The 26,056-nt window shown below is 39.1% G+C and overlaps 1 protein-coding gene across 1 annotated transcript in view; it reads left to right on the top strand.

Annotated features, from left to right (window-relative positions):
* THRB (thyroid hormone receptor beta) overlaps nt 1-26,056 on the top strand; it is a 161,739-nt gene that overhangs the window by 18,418 nt on the left and 117,265 nt on the right. The window contains exon 2 of the mRNA XM_027675401.1: nt 14,306-14,335. The gene's annotated coding sequence lies outside the window, so the exon portion shown is untranslated. The remainder of the gene's footprint in view (nt 1-14,305; nt 14,336-26,056) is intronic.

The raw sequence follows: 26,056 nt of genomic DNA, 5'->3' as shown, positions 1-26,056 counted from the left end.
CTTGGTGCTGTGACCACTTCCCTGGGGAGCTTGTTCCAGTGCCCAACCAGCCTCTGGGTGAAGAACCTTTTTCTAATATCTAACCTAAACCTCACTGACACAACTTCAGGCCATTCCCTTGAGTCCTGTCACTTGTCACCACAGAGAAGAGATCAGTGTCTGCCCCTCCTCTTCCTCTTATGAGGAAGTTGTAACTGCAATGAGGTCTCCTCTCAGTCTCTTCTCCAGGCTGAACAGACCAGGTGATGCTTTGCCTGATGCCCCCCAGGACACGGTTGGCCCTCCTGGCTGCCAAGGCACTCCTGACTTATATTCAACTTGCCGTTGACCAGGACCCCCAGGTCCCTTTCTGTGGCACTGCTTTCCAGCATTTCATTCCCCAGTCTGTACAAACATCCAGGGTTGCCCCATCCCACGTGCGGAATCTGGCACTTTCCCTTGTTGAACTTCATATGGTTGGTGATTGCCCAGTCCTCTAATTTGTCAAGGTCTCTCTGCAGGGCCTCCCTGCCTTTGAGGGAGTCAACAGGTCCTCACAGTTTTGCATCATCTGCAAACTTGCTTAGTATCCCTTCCAGTCCTGTGTCCGAGTTATTTATGAAGCTGTTGAGGGCCTAAGATGGAGCCCTGTGGAACCCCACTAGTGACAGTTCACCAGTCTGATGTTACCCCATTCACTGTTACCCTCTGTGCTCGACCCATGAGCCAATTGCTCACCCAACACGTGATGTGTTTATCCAGCTGTGTGCTGGATGTTTTGTCCAGAAGGATCCTGTGAGAGACAATATTGAAAGCTTTACTGAAATCCAAAAAGATTACATCAGCTGCCTTTCCTTTGGTCAACTAGGTGGGTTACCTTATCCTAAAAGGAAATCGGGTTTGATTAGCAGGAATTTCCTCTCATGAAGCCATGATGGCTGTGATCAATGACTATGTTGTCTTTCAGATGTTTTTCAATACCTCCCAGAATAATCTTCTCCATAACTTTACCAGGCACTAAAGTGAGACTGACAGGCCTGTAGTTTCCGTGGTCCTGCTTGCCCTTCTTGAAAACTGGGACAATGTTTGCCAGCTTCCAGTCAGCTGGGACTTCTCTGGATTCCCAAGACTGCTCAAGAATCATTGAGGTTTTGCAATGACATCAGTTAGCTCTTTGAGGATTCTGGAATGAATTCCATCAGACCCCCTAGATTTGTAGGGATCCAGTGGGAGCAGCAGATCCCGCACAATTTCAGAGTTGACTGGGAGTTGATCATTCTTGCAGTCATGGTCCTCCAGCTCAGGGCACTGAGACCCCCTTGGTCAATCATCCATGTTGAAGACAGAGGTAAAGAATGTGTTAAACACCTCTGCGTTGTCTTTATCCCTGTTTGTGAGGTGACCATTCCCATCCTGTAAGAGGCCAGTGATGTTTCTATACTGTCTATTGCCATTAATGTATTAGAAAAAACTCTTTCTACTGTCCTCCACATTTCTGCCCAGCTTCAACTCCAGCTGAGCTTCGGCCAGATGAATTTTCTCCGTACAGCAGCAAGGAGCATCTCTGAATTCTTCCCATGTCACCTGACCTTGCTTGTACTGGGCATACACCTTCCTTTTTTGTCTTATTTCCAAGAGAAGATCCCTACTCAGCTAGGTCAGCCTTCTGCTTCACCTGCTTGACTTCCAGCATTTGGGAAATGCTGTTCCTGTGCCCTCAGCAGGTGATGTTTGAAAAGTGACCAGCACTGATGGACCCCTGCACCTGCAAAAACATTTTTGTAGGGGACCTTATTTACTAATTCCCTGAGCAGCCTGACGTTTACTCTCCTTATGTCCAGAGTTGAGGTTTTGCTGGCACTTTTCCTCCTGCCAACAGAGATTTTAAACTTGATTGCTTTGTGGTTGCTGTGGCCAAGACGGCCACCAATCTCTAGTTTGCTCATGAAATCCACTCTGTTGACATGCAGCAGATCAAGAAGAGCATCTTTCTGAGTCAACTCCCTTAGGACCTGTTCCATAAAGTTGTCATCCAGGTTTTTTAGGAATCTTCTGGCCCAGGTTGTACCACCTGTGTGATGCTCCCAGTTGATTTCTGGCAAGTTGAAGTCCCCCATAAGGACAAGAGCACTTGACTTAGAACTCTTAGTTCCTCAAAGAATAGTTTGTTGGTGTCATCATCCTGGCTGGGAGGTCTATAGCAGACTCCCACAATGACATCCCCATTATTTGTTTGCCCCTTGATTCTTACCCAGAGGCTCTCAACTGTTCCATTGCCAACTGTGAGCTCCATACATTCTAAGCCTTCTCCATGCTGTGCCACCCCTCTGTCTCTTCTGCCCTGCCTATCCCTCCTGAAGTGCCTGTAATCATCCAACAGGGCACTGCAGTCACAGGTCTCATCCCACCAGGTTTCAGTTATGCCAGTGATGTCAAATCTCTGTGACTGGGCCAAATCTTTGAGCTCCTCTTGTTTGTTCCTCATGCTGCGTGCATTAGTGTAGAAACATTTCAGGTGTGGTAGGTACCTTGAAGCCAACCTCGCGTGAGGCAGATTGAGGGATCCCATTAGTGCTCGTTTCTTTTTGTTACTCCTATTATGATTTTTCTCCTAAAATACAGGCAGAAGTTGTTTGTGAGAAATCAAAAATACTTTTTATTTCCTCCATTTATGAAGAAGGCTTATTTTTGTGGGTTTTGTTTGTTTGTTTTTTAACTTGTCAGTTGAAAACCTTGCCTGTGGTGTTTCATTTTGTTTTACAAAAGAAACCAACCAAAGTGAGCTTTCATTTTTTCCAAACGATGGTGCTACTCTGATAATAGTTAAGGAATTTATTTTTTGCTGGGTTTTGATACTAGAAACAGGATCTTAGACTTTCAAAAATGACTCATAATTTGGCATAAGGCCATTTTAGAGTGCATAACCTAAAACATCGTAAAGATGGTATTCAGTTCTTGCTGGAAACAAGGTTTTATTAAAGACATTTTAGTTTGTCGGCGAAATGGCCAGGCATCCAAAATCACCAGTTGTATGTGCAAACAGAGTTTATTATATTTCCTTTCAGACCGTGTTTGAAAGATTCTCATAATTCAAAAAGGTGAAAAGATTAAAATCAGACAAATTTTTACATCTGTAGTTACATAATACGATGTAATGCGATGATACTATAATTTATGATATAATGTAATTTATTATAAAATGTATTATTGCCTGTATTATTGCAAGGGGAAGGCAAGCAGGAATAACTGATGGCTAAAGAACATTTTAGAACCCTCTGTAATTTTCTCTTTACAGCCCTTAAAACACTGATTTTGTGAGTATTTGATAGAATCACAGAATTACAGAATGGTTTGGGTTGGAAGGGACCTGCTGTGGGTAAAGACACCTTCCACTAGACCAGGTTGCTCAAGTCCTCATCCAGCCTTGCCTTGAATATGTCCAGGGAGGGGGCACCCAGAACTTCTCTGGACTACCTTTTCCAGTGCCTCACCACCCTCATAGTAAAGAATTTCTTCCTAATATCTAATCTAAGTCTGCTGTCTTTCAGTTTAAAGCCATTCCGCCTTATCCTGTCACTACATGTCCATGTAAAAAGTCCCTCTCCAGGTCTCTTGTAGGCTCTCTTCAGGTACTGGAAGGTGCTCTAAGGTCATGCTGGAGCCTTCTCTTTTCTTAGCTGGACAACATCAATTCCCTCTATCTTCATAGGAGAGGTGCTCCAGCCCTGTGATTGCCTTCATGGCCCTCCTCTGGACTTGCTCCAGCAGGTCCGCGTCCTTCTGCTGGGAGCCCCAGAGCTGGATACAGTACTCCAGGTGGGGTCTCACAACAGCAGAGTAGGGGAAGAGAATCACCTCCCTTGACTTGCTGGTCACACTGCTTTGGATGCAGCCAAGGGTACAGTTGCCTTTCTGGGCTGCAAGTGCACATTGCTGACTCGTGTCCAGCTCTTCATCCACCAACACCTCCAAATCTTTCTCCTCAGGTCTGCTCTCTATCCTTTCTCCACCCACCCTGTATCTGAGTTTGGGACTGCACCAACACTAGTGCAGGATCTTGCACATGGCCTTGTTAAACTTGATAAGTATTGCACAGGCCCACCTCTCAAGCCTGTCAAGGTCTCTTTGGTGGTATCTCTTCCCTCCAGTGTGTTGATTACACCACACAGCTTGGTGTCATCAGCAGATTTGCTGAGGGTCCGCTCAATCCCAACAAACACGCTAAACAATGTTGCTTTTCCATTAGGAAGAGGTGATTAGGCAAGAGCAAACCACAGTTTGTGAGTCTGTGTCTCCTTGGGGCTGCAGTGGGGCGAGACAGCAGGAAAGAAGTTGCTGAATGGGCTGACATAAAAGAAATAACTGAATCTTATGGAGCAAAATGTAAAACCTAGCAAGGGTTCTTAAAATAGCAGCACCAAAATCAAAAGTGCCATTGAATGACAATTTATGTATTGATAGAAAAAAAATGGAGTGCTGTGTTTATTCCTGGCAAAGAAACATTTTTCAGATTTTTGGCATCAGTGAGGATAATCTGAATGAGTACCTTGTCACCAAAGTGCATGTACGAAAACAGTCCGTAAGCATGACCTTGTTGGTGTGTTTCATTCTCAAACACTGACCATTTCTCTTCACTGCTAAAACAATGGGGAAAATAATTTGAACATCATAAATAAAAAGATCTGATTTCAAATAGATGAGACTATCACAGACATATTTTGTGTTTAATGCATCGCTTTCAGCATAGCATAAAATGGAAATTAAAAGATTATTTACGAATTCACCATGGATGTATCCTGTGGGACAGGTTTTCACTTCATTATTGTTTTGAGTGAAGAAAGCAGGTACAGAACAGGAAGGAATCTAGAATAGTTCCATGAAACAAGCAGCTGCTCATCAAAATAACCTGATAATAACTGTCAGCATTCAGTGGAAGATGTGTTCATAGTTAATCACTTTGATTCTTCATCGGTGAGGAAACCACAGAGTATTCTGTCCAAGTTTTTAAAGATGCCATCCAAAATGCCGTCCAAGATTTTGATTAAAACAGAGTATGCATTTTGCACAATGAGTTGTTATGGCTGGATCTAATTACCAATGAACAATTGTAACCACAGGAGAACAAAATAAAATAATGATTCGGATAAGTTATAGAGCTTTTCCATTACATAGTCCATATGACCAATCCCAAATACCAAAGTCATAGATCGTTTTTTTTTAATTTCGGGATCAAACACAAAAGTTGAAATATTATATATAACAAAAGCTCTTCTGGTTTTTAAAATTAAAAATGCAGATTTATGATTCATTGTAGCTTTGCTGCAATATTCACTTGCTTTGTCATAGAATCATAGAATATCCTGAGCTGGATTTTTTTTTTTGGTCATATATTGCACTAGTAACTGTTTCAGTTTGTTCAAGTGTAACCCTAAAAATCCAATACAGAATTGCTTGCTATTACACCAATAATCAATTGTTTACAAAATCTAACTTGTTTACAAAATCAGTTGTTTACAAAATCTATCATAGATTTATCAAAATCTATGATAATGAATTACTGATCGTAGAGAAGATGTTTGGGAAAGTAATTCCAGGGTTTTTTACTGTAGTTTCTTGAATAATGGTCAGATTCTCCCATTCTAATTACCAAAAAGCCAGTAGGATCAAAAGGATCCTAGGATAAATTTATACAAAATGTTTTGACTTTATTTGTGATTCCCAGCTCAATGTTTTATTTTGAGGAGATGTAGAAATGTTCCTGACTTAACAAGAACAGAAACTATAGTGGCAATTGATAACTAAATGACCAATGTGCACCATATTGTAAATTAACTTCTCAGCTACGTTCTGCTCATGGAATATATTGAAGTGAAACCTAACCTAACATCCTCTTTAATTCAGATGATGGGATTCTTGAAGTCATCTTTTTTGTGTTTCCTCACTGCTGGGACAAGCTGGCTGGCAGTTTGGTTCAAAGCATCCTCAGAGCACAACTTTAACTGGTACGGGTCCCCTGGGGAATGCTGTGCAACCAGGCACAGGTCTCTGGTGCACAGGGAACACCTGTCCTCAGGAAGCTGCTGGGGGAATGGGAGATCCAGAATACTGGCTGCATCTCCCATACATTGAGGCATCCCACTCCTGCATGTCCAAGTGCCTTTCGTGACCAGATGGACCAGTGCAAAGGCAAGAATATGGTCGTTGTCCTCAGTGGTGTGTTACTTAGTGGATGCATTGTCCTTCATGTGCAGGTGTCCTTATGGTAGCCTGATCCACAGGCAGAGTGGGCTCATTGATCAGTGGTTCTGCTTGTGCTTGTTGTGCAACAAACTGTGCAGCTTCTTGGTGTTGGCTGGTGGGGACGGCACGCACCACCTTTTGGTCTCTGCTCCCGTTTCACTGCCAAGGTTTGCAGCAGCTGACGTGCTTTGGCTGGTTGCTGGAGTACATCGTCTACCTTTAGTGTGTTTTGTTTTGGGCTCAAAGTTTGCTCTGCTCGTTTGTCATAATTTGCTAACCATAAAACAGGTATATGCTATCAACTTCAGCCTATGCAGGAGAGCTTGGCAGAGTCTGCAGGCATCCTTTAGGGATGACAAGCATTTTGAATCCTTTTTATGGTAACATAATAAAAGGGTCCTTAGTGTAAGTGGTGATAATGCTCAGAGGATTTTTTTTAAAAAGTTATTTTGAGTATAGTATTTCTTTTAATATATCCTTATGCATAAACCCTCTTGCTGTAATTTGTCTGTTAATTTACAATTGCAAATACCTCATAAACGTGGCAGCTGAATATTATCCATGATATACTGGGGGAAGAAAGCAGCAAATACCACCATCTTTCTAAAAATACAGACGTGTAAATGAAACCTTTTTTTATGGAGCATCCAAAGTGGGGAAAATACCACTTTCCCCTTTCCTGCTGGTTGTGCATTCAAAGGTTTTCCATGTGCATGAATGCAGTTTTGAATTTGAGTTCTTTGATAGATTTTTTTAATTCTGATTTCATTTGGTAGAAATAAACATAAAAGACAATGCCAGTGGATTGGCTTTGACACATTGCTACATAGTTCCTAAACAAATGTCTAAATCTGTCAGTTTGTCTCTTAATTGGAGTTTAGCCCAAATCCACCTTTCAAAAAAAACCTGGGAGCTTCAGCATGCTTGACCTTAGCTCCACAAAATAAAGCAAATATAATTTCTTAAGGCTTTTATCCTGTTAGCTTAGCCAGAAAACCTTGATTCAACAATATTTTTTATTTAGTCATAGTTGGTTATCACTAGCAAATGATGTCATTGTCACTAACAGTGTTTTCCACCACGTCTTCACAGAAGATGAAGTTAGGCAGCTGCAGACACTAGTGAAATATAACTTTGTTTCAGTGAAGGTTTATGTTTGCTCTATATACTGGGCATAGGGAGACGATTTCCAAAGCTCTTCTTAGAAATACCAGTTTCTGTTTCATTGTCTGTTTCTTATATAGGGAACCAAAACTGGCATGTGAAAAGCACTTCCCAGCAGAATTGCTGCCTGATAATCATACAGCATTTTTGTACAATATACCTGAAAATCTTTACAGTACCATAAATAAGAAGAAATTACTCTTCTCTTTAAGCTTGCTTCCACTGACTTTCAAATGTCAGATTTCCATTTTATTTATTCTTTGGGTATTTATCATATCTTTCAAAATGTTTGCAGAGCTTTAGGACGTATTTCTTGCTCAGATCATGCAGTCTGTGCCACAGTTCTGAACTGCTTTGGGACGATTTACTGGGACATGTGCTATACTTAGGACTTAAATGAAGGCACGTGCCATATAGGTAGGAAAAAAGTAGAAGAAAGAAATGTAACAAAAAAGTTCCTAAAATCAAAGACAAAGCAGTTAATATACTACAGACCAGTTCACTGTATTTTTCCACCGTTAGAAGCATGTATTAAACCTTTGCTTTCATAGAATTTGCTTTAATTTTGGGTGGAATTACCATGACAGCTGCACTCCTGTGTGCAGGTGTGATGGTTGTCATCCACCATCTCAAGGACAACAGAGCACCACCAACTTAGTTATTAGAAAAAGCAGTGGGGAAAAAAATTACGTATTCTGAATGTGTCATGAGTTGATGACAGCCTGCCTTTATTATGTTCTGGGATGTGTTGGATTGGTACTGACACCCTGAAAAAGATAACATAACAAAGTCTGTCATATTTTATTCCAAGACTCAATAACGAACTTCACTGGCTGGGGATATTATGCAGTAATACTTACTGTACATTTGTCCTTGAAGATACTAGTTTTTTTTAGTTCAGCCATCCCATAGAAGAAAACTAGGGACAATTAAGATAACAATAATCATTCTCATGTCAGTGGGGTAATTATAAGCAGAAAAATATGTGCTTTCTGATAAAAGGTTTGAAGGTCCAAAGTCTGATCTCTGCTGTGGTTTATGCTTACTCAGTCATACACACAATGATTAAAATCAGGCATCTAGTGTAAAACAATCTATATCTAAGGATGATTGAATGGATGATGAAACCTTGTTTGGCTGTCTCAGCTCGTTTGCTCCCTGGGTTCCTCTTCAGTAAGCTGGAGGAAGAGACGAGAAAATTCCAGGGTGCTGTTTGTACCATCAATCTCAGAAGTGGTGACTTTCACCGATAACTGCAGTATATGGATAAACACATGTGGGGTGTATACCTCTGAGTTTGCAATACGTTGCATGTAAAGCCTGAAGGTTCCCCTCAGATTTGACTATTAGTTACGGGTTTTTTAAGGTTTGGGCAATAGTCAGAAAAGTGATGAACATCAGTAGTTCAAAAATATGTATGAAGGCCTGTTTTCAACATCCTGATGCTTTTTGCAACTGAGTTTTTGGTCCTAGCCAAGGTTTTCAAGTCTAAGGTGAATGCAAGGTTTCTTGGTGGCTACAATGTACATCATTTTACTTTCAGTGGCACTGGGCCAGGCCCTACAGAGATGAAATTGTTGAAGACCTTTCAGAGGAAGAAAATAATTGGGTTTAGGGCATATGCTTATGTTATACACAGAGAGAATAGCTGCCCTTTTCTGGAATCTGCTTTAGTTCTCTTGAATTCAATAAACTCTTTCATTGCAACAATAAGCTTTTCCTTTTAATGGCATAAATAATGTATTTTTTATAAAAATAGAGAAATAAGTTTGAAGGTTTTAAACTATTATGTTTGGTACAGTTTTTATTTTAAAAGTAAATTAATTTATCTTTGTCTTTTTTTAAGTCAAGGAGAATTGTGACATTAACATTGATAATGTTAATACAATGTACTGTAATAGAACTTGAAGGTGTACTTGCCCAAGTGTATTTTAATCTTGTTAATTCTTCATTAAAACAGAGAATTGTAATGGAAATGCTGGCAAAACAGGACTGCAGACATTACTGTCTGTGGACTCATCATTTACTGGAGAAGATAATAGCTTCTGGACAGCTTATTTGTAGCATTTTCGGTAAAGCAGCTGTGAGTTTTTATTCTCTAGAATGGTCTCAACAAGCATACAGCGATAGCAATGGTGATTTTTGTTTCCTCATTATTTCTACTCTGCACAGTTGGGCCAAGCTACCTGGCCAAAATTTAAGACTTCTTAGACCCAGAAGGAGGACTAGCTTCCAAAAAATCATTGAAGTCCGTGATTTTTATGACAGCCAGTCATTACGAGCAATAATAAATGGTGATGCTTTTTTGGGCATTTTCTTGAGGAGCAGGACAGATGTGAGATGGTGGCTCTGTGACTGGTCATGGTGATGGGGCAGCAGAGCATAGAGCACATATTCCTCTTGCATTTGGCAGTCATACATAGGCATGTATAGCTGTGGGTGGGGTTATGTGTGTTTTTTTGGCAACAGTGGTTAATTTTTAATCTGTATGTATGCTTTATCCGGAACTATTTTATGAGTTTTCTGCCTTCCAGCTATGATCTTGTCTTTGCTGTCCAATCTAAACACTGGCTTTCTTCTACTCTTTTATCCTGCAGAGAGCATATACCCGCATCATGATTGTGATTAGCATTGTACTGGTAGTAAACATTCTCAGGATGCATCTCTAGGTCTCAGAGTTTAGGCTGTGCACACAGGCCTGTCTGCTGCCTTGCAGCACTGCCCAATCCAAGGCATGCCTTTCTCCAGAAATGAGAATGCCTGTCACAGATTAGACTTTGGCATGCTGCAGTCATGGCTTTTCACTCTACAGAGTGCATGGCACAACTTGCTAACTACTGCAAGTATTGGAACTGTGAAATCAAATGGCCTTGAGTCAAGACTGGTGTGGCAGGAAGAATTAAGTTACCTTTCTGTGCCAGCAGAGTTCATTGCATCTTGAGGAAGAGCTTTGCTGAGGGAGGTCAGTGAGTTTTCTCTGATATTTTTTTCTTTTTTTTTTTTTCTTTTCCCCCCCCCGACATGCATTTTAATTCTTACTAGGAGCTGCTAAACAGCAGAACTGAAAGCCAAACTTACTGGTGTGGCTTTAAGAGTGAATTTATCTCCTGGTCAGGATTGTTGGTCCCCCACCCCTTTCTTTTTCCTTCCTTGGCTCTGATGGAATAAGAACTCTGTGGCTTTTTCAGGTCTGGGTAGCTTTTTGTCGACTTTTGTGAAAAAGGAAATTGTAGTTACTTTGTTCAGTCAGTCTCTTTGTGGACTGCTGAACATCAGAGGATTCTACAGGGACTACAAAAGTAAACTGAAACAAATTCTGGGGTGGTTGTGAATCTGTCTAGAGAACTGAATAGATTTCCATCTTTTCGTAACTTTGTTTTTTTCTAAATGAAGATGTCTGTGATGGATGTCAGGAGCCTGAAAGTAAGTATTAATAGGATGAATGGGATTTTGTTGGATAAGAGGAAAATTTTAAGACGAAAAGCAGTGCTCTCGTCCCTGATCTGATATCTCCTCAAAGACGTAGGCAGAATATGTAATTTAAATTTTCTCAAGTGCACCTGGATGTCTTTTCTCCTACTGCATAGTGGATAAGTGCTGGATCATTTGGAAATAACTTGTTTTAGCTAATTGGGTGTATTCATTATAGGGATCAAACCCCTATTTTAGTTAATGGCAAGATATGTTTCTGTATCTTCAGTTTTGCAGTTTCCGCTAAACAGAAAAGGTGAAATAATAATGACCAAAACAAAAAGGAACATTTTTATGTGTACAACTCCATGCAGTCAGGAATTTTCTAAATGTGGCAAAGGAGGAAATTTGTTCTGCTGTCCAATCATATTGATTTTCTGTGGTCCGATGAGTCAGTGGTAAATCTTCTTTGAGAAAAATCATGAATAGCATCAATAGGAAAGTACATCGTAAAAACAATCTCTGTCAGTAGATTTTTTTTAGTGTTAGTTTTAGTATTTACAGGATTGGTTCATGAGAAGTTGTTCTGAAAAAGATGGAGCTTGCAGAAAGATTTGATTTTTTTTTAACCTGAATTCAAAGGATAGTGGTAAATACCTTGTTGAATTTACACAGCCTGTTGTCACTGAGTGTGGACAGTTGTCTGCTTGGTTTAACTTAGTGGTACTGATGTGCCTTTGAGGCAGTCTGCTAGAATCCTTCCAGAGTCTGTCCAGAGTTAACACATTTGGTGACTGGCAGCAAGTATAGATTTTAGTGTAAAGAGGCATATGCTTAGAAAAATGATACATCTGAATATTGCAATGAAAATGTCTTGATTTTTTTTTTTTTTGGTAACGCTCTCTCCCTCCATCTAAGCAAGGAGGCATTAAGCATGAAGTACAAGCAATAAACAGGAAGTATCATATTTTTATTTGAAAGTGTAGAGCCCACACTTTTGAAAGAGTGAAACTCTTTACTAAGGTGTCAGAGACGGATAAACAGGAAACCGGACAAGTCTTCTGCAGGGACCATTGAACTCTTGGAACCTCACTTACCCACTGTGGTTTCAGGCACACTGGGGTGGGGGTTATCTCCACTTGGATAGAAGCCAGGTCATCTGAAGACTGAAGCTTCCTGCTACCTGATGGAGAACAGTAGTGGGTCCTCATGAACAAATGTCTGCTGAGACCATCAGCTAGAGAGGCAGCAGGGCCCGTGAGAACCTATGATGGGAGGTGCTCATGGCCCTCATTATAGCTTGTCCTGTTATCAACAGCTAGATCAGATAAGGAAAACCTATGCAAATCGTTTCTTGAAGCATGCTAGGGATTTTTTCTTTATGGGAGTCACAAACCCTGCCAAAGTAAGCTTTCATTCTTCTTTAAAAGTATGTAGGATGCACTAAATATGCTTCAAAGCAGCTTGTGCTGTGTTTGTAGCATGGAAATACTTTGCTTTAAAAGCTGTGGATCTTGTCACAAGTCCAGGATGACTTTTAGTCTTCTTCAGACTTGCCTCTGTACCTGCTTTATGATTAAAACAGGCTCTCCTGTAAGATACTCCTTTCCCTTCCCAGAAAGAACCATTCTGGTCCCATAAATTTTGTGCTGTGGACCACTCTAGTATTGTGACAGGTGAGTAATAAAGAATCAGAGATGTAATATGTCCTCAGTTGCACTCTGTCTAGCTTCAATGGGTGTTTTGCATGAGAAAAGTAAGAAGGATTTAGCCCGCGCTGTAATAAATCCCACTCAATCCTATTGAAACCCTGCGTAGCATCCAGTGATAAAATACCTACTGGTTCTGTCCTTTGATTACAGCAAAACCTTTCTTAAATTACCTCTTAGGAATCTGGTGCTGATGAATGTTTTTAATAGCTGATTATTAGAAGGAGCTGTAGAAAATTAAACCCATGAGAGTTTTATATATTTTATTAAGTAATTAAATAACCTTATGGTTATTCTTTTTCCTTTAAAGGTACACATGTGCAGATACTCCGTTGTGGGAAATCAGACATTGTAAATGTCAGCCAGCTCTCATGAGCTGACTCATAAAAATGGGATCTCATGCCTTTTCTCAAAACAGGTCATGTTTATCTCATGATTTTCTGCACTCCAGGAATGTCCCTCTTTCAGCTTACCTGTTACATTTCTGAAATAGTCTCACTTTGTAGGCCTCTCGTAAAATATCAGGTGACCATACTGTAAATTAAGGGAAGAGGCACTTCTGCTATTCACTTAAGCTTCGCTTCCCTCAGATTGACAGATTCATTTCTAGAAGACTATTATTAACCCCTCTGTCCCCCAAATCACAGTATTTTCATTGCAGAGCAAAGAATTCGTCTCTTCAACCATTGTGTTGATCACATGCTTTGAGGCCAAGCTTCGAATTCGTCCTTGGCAAAGATGAACAAGGTCTCTCCTTGTTTTCCCTTCTTCTGTAAATCTCTAACCATACTGACTGATGGCTAATGAAGTGTACAGAAAGTGCTAGAGGTTGAGATGCTTTGCCTGTGACTCAGCATGATTTTCTCTGCTTTACAACAAATACTGCTAATAATTGTCAGATTTTATTAGACTTCTATTTCATGCTGTGTATTATGCTAATTTAGAAAATGAAATAAGAAAAACTGTGATTTTGTCTTGCATACATTAGTGGCAAAAATACCCATTTACTTCAGAATTACCAGAACCAATTCCCAATTATAACACTGATGCCTGCAAATAGTTCTCCCCAGTTGTAAAGGGCTGAACAAAACTCACAAGAAAATGAAAGGTTAATTAATATTTTTGCAGGCCTCAACATTCGTTGATTGTTCTGAGTCATGCCTGAATTTTTCAGAATAATCTTAAAGCTTTTTTGTTTTTTTTTTTATTTTGTGGTGTATGTTGGTAAGTTGTTGACAAATGTGTCATATAGAGTGGCTTAGCTGAAGCAGGTGTTTAATGAAATGGCTTGATGCTTTCATTCTTCTAAACCACCACTGACCTTACGTGTTTGGGGGTTAGGCAGAAAATAGCTACTTCTAAAAAAACTTTCCAGGCTGGGAGACTGTGAGTGGGCATACTGCTATGCAAACCCATCTCATAATAGAAAATATGAAATGTCCGATAAAAATAATGGCAATACAAATGCTGGTCATAAAATACAGCTTACAGTGAAAATAAACCTATCGAGTGTGCCTAATCAGCCTGCAATTTGGGTGATGAGTTGGTGAGATCAGTTGTTTGTATTGATATTTCCAAAACATTTTAAATGTTTTTTCAGCATAGTAAGATGGCAAGTAAATAAAAACCTCCACCCCAGAGTACTGAGAATGATCAACTCTCCAAAATAATGGAGACTTATTCCAGTTATGTAAAAAGAACCCCATAGTTTTGGTGTTAATTGAAGTGAAACTAAAATTATAACTTCATAAAGTACTTCTTATCAAATGGATCTTTAATACAGATTTCTTTACTCTTTTCAGTGAATGAACAGAAAATGAAGCTCTAATAAGGTAAGATTTTTTTTTTTAATTCAACATTAGTAAGATATTCAAGTTAATTTGAGGTAATTTTAACAAATATGCTCGGCATTTCAGAGTAGACCCTAGACATAGTATGGGTCAGTATGTCAAAGCAAAAATAGGAAAGGATACAGTATCAAAGAATGAGTCTAACACTGAACTTTTTTTTGTTGTTGTTACTAAGTTACTCATTGGTCTTTTAAACAAAATAAGAAACTTGCATAGATTTGAAAACTTCTTTTTGCCTATAAGGAATTTACAGGTAGTTATTTTTCAGCAAATGTTAGAGTTTTCACTCAGTCGGTAAAAATCTTCACTTTTTTTGCAGTTTGAAAATGAAATTTTAGAGTATATGCTGTTAAAATAGATTTTTGGGTCATAGATTTTTGGGTCATAGATTTTTAAGTTTTGAGATGTGATGGTAGGAGCTTATGAGTTACATAGTTAAATAAATAAAGGAGGGGTGAATTCTTCTAGCAGTGAATATTTCCTGTTATATCTAATATAATTCAGGCTGCATTCTGGAAATGGATTCTGTATGCATCTGCTAGATGGCCAAAAGGCAGAAGAAGGTCTTTCAAAACATTACCAACTGCAAGGGATGTTAAAAAATTGGGTTTATCTTTTCCTTTTTTCCACTGCTAGTGAGGACGCTAGTGAGGACATTCACGTAGTGTGTTTTCTAGAAAATGAAGCATCTATGTCAAATAACATAACTAGGCATATGATAGCAAGTTGTTCTGACAGGCAGCTGCAGAATGAACCTATTCAGAGCATTACAGAAATATATAATTGCTTTTCAGTCGCAGGTAATAGTTTCAATTTTAATAGCCATTCAGAGGTTACCGAGGAAGGGGAGTGTTGTTGGTTAGTGTTGTCCTTTCCTCCTGTATTTGCCTGTTTTGTTTTTTTATCGGTGGTTAAAGTAAAAGTTTGCAGAGTTTTTAGTTGGATTTTGTGCATCTATTTCAAGTCAAATGCCTTCCAAATGGAAGTGTGTTTAAAAGGAATGTTTTTAAAACCTTGACATCTTAAACCAATAGAAGTTGATACATCTACATAAACTGTGTTCCTGATTTGCAAAGGGATATCCTTGAAATAGGGAAGAGGGAGGCTAAAAAAAAAAAAAAAGCAGTTAAGCTATGCAAAATGTAAACTGTTAGAAACCACAAGTGAGTAGAAATGTGAAATATTAATGGAGAAAACAGTAGTGTTGTGAAAAAGTAATGAGGTGTCATGACAAATGATGTTGTAAGTAGCAGACTATCTAGCTTTGCAGTTCTTACTTTGTATTAGTACATGGAGAGTACGTGCCTGTGTTTGCAAAGGTGTGTGCATATATGGTATATGTCCTAGATGGCCAGATGCTGCTCTTTGTACCAAATCAGTGTGAAGGACTGAAAACCTTTCTGGAATAGGGCTTAGGAAGCTAAGGAACTTTATAATGTGTTGAGAACCACATGGGTAGTACAGGGATTTAGCAAATGCCAGAAGAAATTCTAGTTCTAAGCAGCCTTTGTATACTGAGCTCATCAGCATCCGTGATCCAGGGAGGACACAAGTCCTCCTTCTGTCTCCTTACCAGGATTCAGTCATACAAGAACTAGGCAAACATTGCAAAAATGAATTAAACTTGCTGTGTTTGTAGTTGATCGCCTAACACAAGAGTGTCTTATGTGGAGCCTCTGAATGCTACAGTAATATAAATATCTAAGTAATATGCCTAAGTAATATAGCATGATGGCAGTAGTGGAAATTTACTTATTTTGTTTACTAGAATCACAACTGGAAGTATTTGAGGGTATATATTGGTCACTCCTGGATTTCTGCCTTGGCAGTGCCTACAGAAGTACCAGGTAATTCTGTTAGCATAATTTTTGTGTGATTTGACATATGGGTAGTAGAAAACCACCCTCCATCAGCCAACTTTTTATTAATGAGTTAACTATAGTATTTAGTAACTACTGATCCTGTTTGAGCTAGAATTTATCAGTTAGGTTAAAAATGAAGCTATGCAGATCGCGGTGCTATTTATCCCAAATTTCCAGGTCTTAAAAGTGGGTGAGCGCTGTGAAAGTTGGAAAAGCTTGTTAAAGAAGATGCTTGGTGCCTTTCCTTTGCACTTGAATTGAATTTTCTCTTTTAGTCTCTGTAGTCAAACACTACATATACTACTCCACTGCAGCTGCTGTATGTTGGATTCAGGAATCCCTGTTTTGATTTGCCAAGCAGGCAAACTATTTATCTCAGGTAAGAGAATTTTGAGATATAATGTGGTTAGTATCTAAAAATATCAGTGTAGGGTGATAGAGCAGGGCTCCAACAGACAAAAATATGGCAAGATAAGGAAGAGGAGTTCACACTGGAATTATGATACTGTGGGTGTAATTAACCACTGGAAAAGCTTAGAAAGGAATGTGGTAGATCACTTGGAGTAATTAAATCAAGATTAGATCTCCTTCTGAAATATCTTCTAGTAGAGTTACAAGTTCTTGTGCTTTGTAAAGAAATTGCTGCGTGAGGTATTATGGGCAGTGCCAGGCAGGAAGTCAGACCAGATTATCATAAGAATTCCTTCAGGCCTTTTAAATCCACATCTCCACCAACAAAGGCTCTTATGTGGTACAGGCAGCCACAGAATTTCTAAAATCAGAGCTGGAGCAGGTCACTCTTGTTTTGGCAGTGAAAGGTTGAAAAGTCTTTGAGCAGATCCTTGCAGAGACACGGTGGTGGATACTCAGTGCTGCTGACCTTGCAGATTTTGTGTGCTCCAGTCATACAGACCAGTACTGAGCCAGTTTCTGTTCTTATCTGATCAGTCCATAGACACATCCTTCTGCATAATCTTCTAATATTTTACCTGATTTACTTAGTAACTTGCTTTGTATTGAGTTCAATGAAAAGTAATAATTTTTCTGTGATGCATATTGAATCCCTTCTGTGATACAAGTAAGATCCTGAATGAATTCAGGATTTTACTCAGTTATTCAGTGAGCATAATGCTGTCATCTTTAACATAGGATCTTCTATAGGCAGTCTTAATATCCATATGAGTAGAAAGGGCAGGGTACATTTTTAACAGATTTTGTAGAATTCCTAATATAAAATAATCTGCTTTCCCCAAAACTGAAAAAGTAGTAACTTATATGTTTGCTCTGGGACCTGTATGGAATACTGAGAGAGAATGGAGGATAGTAATTTTTCAGTTCTCTTCAGCTACAGCTTCAGCTGCATCCTTGTCTTACTGGGTAAGAGGCAAAATCTTTTTAACAGAAAATAGATTAAAATGGTTGGTCAAAAAGTAATTTTATACCAGAAGAAACACAAAACACTGTGGTGAACCAAGGATAGCAGTGGGTCTTTCTTGTTACTTTGATAAGCTCATTAATTTCAATGTTCAAAATTAATTAGGAGTTACTGTGCAAAATCTTGCAGTGGAAAAATCCATCAACTTGAGCTCAGAATTATGTCACCCTACTGCACTTAGGTTGCATAGCTTCTGTTACAGGAATGTTCAGTGTAACTCCACAGCGACATGACAGGGAGAACGGCTAAGAGCTGTGCTGGCTATATGTGTGCATAAAAAATTATTCAGGAGAGTTTTGTGTAATTCTGGCTATGTAGAAAGACCTGTAAAAAAGCTCTTCTGTAAAATTATCCAGGGTAATTCAAGGGTGAGCCCAGGCATATCAGAGGATTTTGTGTTCCAGAATACCTGATACCCAACCTGACAGCAGGTGGTGGGCACTTGGTACCTGACCATCCCTACCGCTCTCCCTCTTCAGACTAACGTGTACATATGGTTTACACAGGGCAGTCTAAACCTGAATTGGAAAAATTATTAGACTAAAGCAATAGGAAAACTGAAGTAGAGAAAAGAAATACCCTTGTGTTTGATAACCCAAAGTAAGATAGTTAAGTAAGAGTGTGTCTCTCCACATGAATGTTCCATCTGCTTTCATGGACATCTAAGAAAGAGAGGAAGGATAGGAAGGGCAAGATGTTGGAGAAAGAAAAAAGAGATTAATTACCCTTGCTAGTAGGTTAGGGATTTGTGGCTGTGGTGAAGTAGAAAGGAGAGAAGACTTTGGTTAGTTAGGAGTCAAACATGTTTGGTTGGTTACTATGCACTAGTTGTGATATTTTAGTATGAAGTTTCTTATGCACCATGTCTCATGAAAATATATTACATACCCATGGTTTTCACAAATTCCTGATAGCCATAATACTGACTGTGGAGAGTATTTGAAAACAAACATCAGTATGTCCTTTTTTCACATGTTTTTGCTACCACTGAGTCACTCTTCATGGGTACTTCAGTTCTGAAAAGGAGTGGAGGAGGCTGTGCCACTAAAGAAAATTGCTGTCTCCGTTAGTGTATTTACATAAGTGTATTTGAGACATCATATTGCTACTGTTTTCTTCTGTGTGAAAGTTCATGACTAAGTCATTAATGTAAAGGAAAATAGTCTTTCCTACCACAGAAGAAATGCCTCTACTGGACAGTGGTACACAAGCCTGCAGAATTGACTTTGGTTATCGCTGAGGGTTTCCTTGGCCTTTCTTTCTGTTCATGCAATGCTGTAAAGGCATTCCAGATTACAGAAAGGAGGAGTTAGGTTGAGGTCTGGGGAGTTCCTTTGGTGCATTTCCAGCACACTGGTAGTCCCAAATTCATTGTCTGTATTGAAGAACTGCACTTGCTTTAAAAGCTCAGTTTGACTGCATTTGAAAGCTTTTCAATCTTGTTTCCTGCGCTTCATTTACTTATTAACCCCTCTACAAGAATCCATGATTTTGCCTGGGTAACTTGCTTGTCTCTTCCAAGAAATAAATACACTGGTTTTCAAATTTTTTAAATCCACATGCTGGGTTGGAGCACAGTTTGGTGTAAAGAAGTACCCTGGTGCTTCTACTGTGCTTGCAATGTCTGCTTAGATGAGAGTCAAGCGTGCTGTGCTCACTGTTACATAACTCTGGAAAAAGTGTTGATTCAGGGAAATTCTGCTGCTGTGAGAGAATGGGAGCATCGGGAATGTTCTCTCCCGCTTAATGGAAATGTGGCTTTTGGTGACTAGTACATTTAAAAAATTGCAGATTGTGTGTATGCTCTTGTTGACAGAATCCAACTTGAACATCATAATGATGTTCAGGACAGCAGATCCTGCTGGTTTTTGCAGCCCTGGGAGGGTGGATGAGGCTCCAGTAGCAGCAAGCTGGTACAGCATGTGTCTGGCTGCTACCAGAGGAGATTTACAGCCAGACAGTTTTTGGTTTTGAGTAACCTTTAGACGAGTACATTGGAAAAATTGTCAGATTGGTCAAACAGATCAATTCCCATCAGCAGGAGAGACAGCTGTTCATTTGACTACACCTCCTTCATTTGGCTATGTGGGCTGTCCCACTGGATGAAGTGGGCTCCAGAGACCTGCCTGTGGAGAACAGAGGCAGGTAGGACAACATGCACTGAGTCAGAAATTCTGTTTGTCTTTTGGCATTACAGAAATAGCCTTTTCTTATGGATGTTGTGGAGGGGTAGGTTGCTAGTCTAATTTTTCGACCTTTTCCATTTTGCACATAGCCCCTCTATTTCAGCCCTGAAAGAATATTTCAGAATGCTGTACCCTGCTACTTGCAGTAGTCAAAGCCTCTCTCTGCCTCCACCCCACCCCCACTAATGTAGTACTGTGAAAATGTGGATAAGAAGGTGAATTAAAGGTTGGGAAAGTCAATGTTGGCTCAATATTATAAGTACTAATCTCTCTAAGCAATATGTATCCATTTTCTGTTTTCTTGCTCATTGTAAGGGGTAAAAGCCTGTCTAGAAACTGTTAGAGATCTAGATGGTGTTAGCTAGATTTGCTTCTAGGTTGTTCTCATTCAGCAGTATCCTCAGAGCAAGCTTTGGTTCTGTTGTTTCAGTTTCCGCATCTATGCCTTTAATCCAGTCCTCTTTCTTTAATCACATCCTATATACACTTGTCCTTTGAGTCCCATAGCTCTTCTTCACTTCAAGTTTAGGGTCTCAGTTTGCTGTGTTGTGCATGAAACTCTGTGATTTAATTTTGTCAGCTGAGGTAAACAAACAGTAAAAACATACACCACAGCACAAAATGTTCTCTAATCAGTTATTTGACAAGCACAGTTTAATTATTTATCGTAGCTTGTAAAAGTAATGAAGTCCTTGTAATATGAGATTTAACACTGTCCTATTAATTTTTCCCTGAGAGTTGGAAAAAGACTGCTGTATTTTTGTGTGCAAACTGAGAGCATGCAAGCTAATGAGATTTGACTGAGAATACGTAAAAGGGGCTGGAACCTTTCAGTGCTTCTTAATAGTTTCTCTAATAGGTAGTAAATCCAAGCACATCCTACAATTAGATAAGATTCTGCCTATGTTGGCAAACTAGAAGGTGCCGTCTGATGCTTTGCCAAAGCAAAACAGTTTTCTTGGCCCAGCTATTTTTTTTTTTAATGTTTAGCTTAGTAAAAAGAAAAGCTGTAAGTAGCAGCCTTTCTCAAGACATATAATTCAAAATAATTTTCTGTAGCATGATAGATTTCATGTTGCTACAAAATAAATATTTAATCAGTGCTAATATTTTTGGTTCCCTCAGGCAGGGAGAGAAGTTCTAACTTTTTACTCAAATAAGTGCAACGCAATCTAGCAAGATGTTCAAAGTAAAATGCATGTATATCCATGGATTGTAGGTGCACCCAGCCAGGACTGATGGCTGATTTTGTTCCTGACAGAGAACACTTTATCGCAAAGTTAAAAAGTCCCTCTTGCTGAAAAAGGAAAAGAACCCAAAAAGATAAATGTAAAACTTAACTTCAAGCTAGCATCTGTGTTTGATCGACTTGAGCTGTATGGTGAACTAGATCAGTTACAGTTACATTAAAAAAAAAAAAAAAGAAGAAGAATTGCAGCCTGAAATGCTTTGCTTTTCAGTCGCAAAGCTGCCTCGACCATGCCAGCCCAACTCAATGACTGAAAGGAACAGTCTAGTGACTGTAGAGTCACACTTACTGGTTAGTTTCTAATTTGTTGATCTTATGTGATCTATTGGGCTCTTTATTCAGGGACTCGCTTTGTAGTACAAAAGAACATTGTGAGCAGGGAATATTTTTTATCTGAGCTGCTCTGTCAAGCACGGCAGCAGAGTTTGGCCCTTGGAGGTCAGGAACTCTCTTGTGGGCTTCGTATGAAAGCTGCAGCTCCCATGATCCTAATCAGACAGAAGCATGGGAGACAAGCACTTAAATTTTGTGCTCCTCCTGTGTTTGCAGAGGGAGCAAGGACTGAATGGAGTCCACCTTATTTTTTCTTCAGATGTGAACCGCTGACTGAGGCTTCTTCTGCTGTTTTCCTTTTCTGCTCAAGAGACAGTAAGAGCTCTTCCCTGGTACCATGGTGGGCACACCTGTATTTGTAATGGATCAGTCTTGAGACAGTCATCGTGCCTGCATTTAAGATCCATTAGAAACTCGTTCCCATCCTTCTAGCCACCAGCATCTTTCAATGTCCTTTCACAAATTAATTTAGAAACCAGTCATCTCTTCTGTGATATAATTATCACAGAAAAAGCCCAGAAGTAAAGGTAAAATAATACAATTTCAGAAGGGAAATTGTGTGTTTTGAACTGAGACTTGAAGTGCATGCGCACCTCACAGAAAGGCAGCAGGTTTCTATGAAGGTCACCCAGAAAACAAGGAAAATGTTCCCTGCCATGTCTGACTGTAACCAAGGAAAAGTAGTACTGAATTTTTGTTTACTGTGAGGATGTCAATTTGTCATAGTCCTTTAGTTATAGTAGATGTATGGTACAGAAGGAGAATACTATTGAGCAGTTATGACAAGTTTTGACATTTCTGACTTTCTTTATGTTAAGATGCTAACCATAGACACCATTAGTCTCACCCCCTCACTGGGGCTGATTCAGAGAGCCTTACTTTTCAGTTACAGAGTGGGTTTAATACAGGATAGTAAAAAATTTAGTGTACAGCCTCTTTAAAATACAATGACAGTATTAGCCCATCAAGATTTCCAGGTAAGTAACCACATGTTCACCAGCTCTGATTTTCTTGAGATATAGGGGGTTGTGCTTTTTCCAGTCCAAAATTCCATTTCTGAGAACTAACTGATTGGAAAATACTTAGATTTATAGTAAGAGCTCCAGCTTTGCTGGCAGCAAAAGCTAAGTGAAAATGACAGGGAGTGCTCACTTCTTTCAACAAGTTCTGTCCTCAGTGGGAAAATGGCAGGCTGACCCTGGTGTATTCCTGTTCTGCATGGGTGGATTTGATGTTCTGTGTTTCCAAAAGTTGGTTATGGTTGCAGCTTTCACATATGGGAAGAGACAGAGGTTAAACACAAGCCTGCTGTAAAAATGTACTAGCATTCATAATTATGTTTAAATTTTATTATTCCTTACTTCCTTGAAATAAAATAATTAACAGAACATAAAATAATAACAGAAGATAAAAAAGTCACTTCTTGTTCTTATAGGATCACAGAATCATAGAATGGCTTGTGTGAAGGGATCTTAAAGATCATCTAGTTCCAACCCCCCCACCATGGGCAAGGACACCTTTCAGTAGACCAGATTGCTCAAAACTCCATCCAACCTGGCCTTTAACACTCCCAGGGATGGGGCATCTCTGGGCAACCTGTTCCAGTGCCTCATCACCCTCACAGCAAAGAATCCAAACCGGTTCCTAAATCCTGGTTCTGATTGACACAGTATTGCAGCCATTGTATAAAACCATTTAGATCCTCTTAACTTTTTCTGCCTTCCTTAGACTGCCAGCGCAGTTTGCTCCAACTAATTCTTAAATGAAGTGGAAATTATACAAATAGGAGTTATTTGAAGCTGCAGAACGATTTTATGCTCGTGCTTATGCAATGAGCTAGAACTGCACAGCTGACCAAAAAACAGTCCTTAATTCACAATTCCAGCCTGTTTTTTCACTTCAGTGGTTTTTTAAACTTCCCTCTAGTCTTTATGCATTTTATGTGGTTTAACTGAAATTCTGAGAAAATAAAGGAAAATGAACCATGGACATGGAGAAATGTACAAGGACAGATGAAGAGAGAGGTTTCCTGTAGGAATGGGGCATGGAGAAAGCAGTTCTGTAAAATTGGTTTGATCCAAATGCTTGGGATGGTAAAGTGACATAGAGAAAAAATTTGATTAATTGAGAAAGAATGCATGGCAGGAAAGATGCAATTTATTTCACTGAAAAGTCTTCCTCGACAACAGCAAGTGGCATAATTTTCCGAAGAAAGTGTTTCTATTACTTGGGAATTGAAAACTTGGTTGAATAAACTCTAGAAAACACCACTATAGAGCCTGTGCTTCTTTAGGTGAGCAATCTTCAAGCAGAAAGCCTTTTCTGCCTCCATATTCTGACTTGCTTAAGACAGCTCCATGAATCTGGTTTAGGCTTGGGATAAAACCATAAGGTATGTTTTCTCTGCTCACTCTCTTTTTCCCCTAAATGTTATTATACTGCAGTTTGGATCTGTCCACATAGTCTGGAGCAGACTGTGTTGTAACTTGCTTTAGTCGCCACTGAATTTAACAGCTTTTGGCTTTGTAAGTAATGCCTTAGGAGAACTCTTGCTCATCTGTTCCCTGAGCCAAAGGAAAACTCCTCCAGTAGCTTTCCCAGTGTTTTCTCTGGCTGGAACACATAGTTACCAATTGCTAGGTGAAGATACACTATCTTTAATCATATTTTATTTTTGTATTTTCAGTTTGTCCAGCTGAAGACATCCACTTTGACTAAAACAGTGAAAGAGCCCTTTCACAATGGATTTTTTTTTCTTTTTCCTGTACCCCATGTAATTAAATTCTTCCACTGGTGGGAAAAATGCTTTTCCTTGATGTAATTGTGTGGCAAGTAGCTGAATACTAAACCAATCAGTCACATTTCCCTGTTAAGCATACTTCTTCCATATTTTTCATAACAAAAGGATTTATCTTAGGAGAAATTTCTTTACACGGGTTTCCTAGTCCTTTACGAGTGGCTTTCAGGAAATCTGATCATATTCGCATTTAATCCATTGCTAGAAATGTGTCCATTGGGAAATTGTTAAATAGGATCTCAATAAACCTTTGGGTTGTATTTTGCAAGTACAAATCACTAGGAGATATTTGCATATTTATTTGTTGAATTTCAACTTCCACTTCAGGTTAGATGAGACATAAACAATTATACAGCACCTCTGGCAAAGGATTAGTCTTCAAAGCAAGTCAAAGCAACACTGGGAATTCAGAGGAAAATTTCTAAAGTTTTAGAAGGAACTGTGAAAGACTTGTGCTTTCTTTTAGCTCCATACATTTTATGTCAAATATGGATTTAATGTTGCAGACTTTTACTCTGATACATCCTCTTGCTTGTTTTACTCTAATTCGTGTTTCTAAAAAACATTTATGGCAGCACTGGTCAGAGGCAGGGACTGCACTTTTGCCTTTTTTTGTTAATGGAAAAAATTACCCTAATTTAAAGCCAGCTAAAATATTTTTGTTTGGTTTTGTTTGTTTGTTTGTTTGTTTTTTATTTTGACAGGGTCTATGGGTCAGAGTCTGCATTGTACTTTGTAACAGAGGCCACAGATAAATGTGATCTGCCAGAAAGATGCTAATAGGTTTTTTCCGAGATCAGGAAGCCAGGTACGTTCAGTGCCCTGGCAGAGGAAATGCCTCTTTGGATGTATTCTTGGCTTGCTTCATTTTAGGAGAATCTCTGTGGAAATTATAAGTGAAAATTAATGTAATTAATTATAATTAGTATAGTGTTTATAGTGGATAGGTGTTCCAAAATCTTTAACAACAGTGAAGGAGGTGCCATAGCTTTCAGGAATTGCAGATTTACAGCAGCAATTAGATCACTTAGGCCAACCCTGAATACCTTTTGAACTCTGCATTTACTGTCCATTTGCATCTTAGAAAATCCTCCCAGTTATTGACAATTAAACTTGATGCCTTGTTGCTTGTTTACATGAAAGCAATTGTCTTGCTCTTTCTGTTTATGTCTCAGTGTGCCTTATTCATTTGGCAGCATTGCTGGATTTTGAGTTCTGGAGATAAACCAAAGCATTGGGGGCACAAGGCTCTCCTGCTGTTCATTGCTTGTCCTTTCTTGCATGCCTATCTTGCATGGATATGCAGGAAAGCCTTGCACTGAAGGTGAGACCGATAAGCTCCCAAATCTCAAACAAAGTGCTATTTTTATTATATAATAAAAGACTTGAGATGACACCCTACTTTGTACTCTGTACCTACACATCCACATGCACTTTGAAGCTCTGTCCTTATTATTTGTCCTATGAAATCTGTGTTGTTTAAAGGGGAAAAAAGAATAAAGTGCATTTTAGTTTGTGTGATACAAGTCCTTAATATGGAATCTGTACTTTGGTTTACAAAAAGATATCTTTGTTAAATCCTTGAACTGTATTTTCTTTTTAGCCACATGCTTCTGCAATCATCTCCGATTTTGAAGAAAACTCCAGTAATTATGTTCTGTATCTGAGGTTCATATAAACTTATATTTCCTATATCACAAGCATGAGGAGTCATCTGTTAGTACCTAACCCCTTCTCAGAAAATTAAGATTACTCAAACTGGCTTTATGAGCTCTGACATGAAATTCCTTCCACTACTTCTTTCATTTTCTTCTACTTAGGTAGGCATCCACTTTTCTTTA

The sequence above is a fragment of the Neopelma chrysocephalum genome, unplaced genomic scaffold, assembly GCF_003984885.1.
Source record: "Neopelma chrysocephalum unplaced genomic scaffold, ASM398488v2 Primary Assembly neopelma1_26, whole genome shotgun sequence".
Taxonomy (NCBI): Eukaryota; Metazoa; Chordata; class Aves; order Passeriformes; family Pipridae; genus Neopelma; species Neopelma chrysocephalum.
This window is presented reverse-complemented; position numbering and strand designations above follow the sequence as displayed.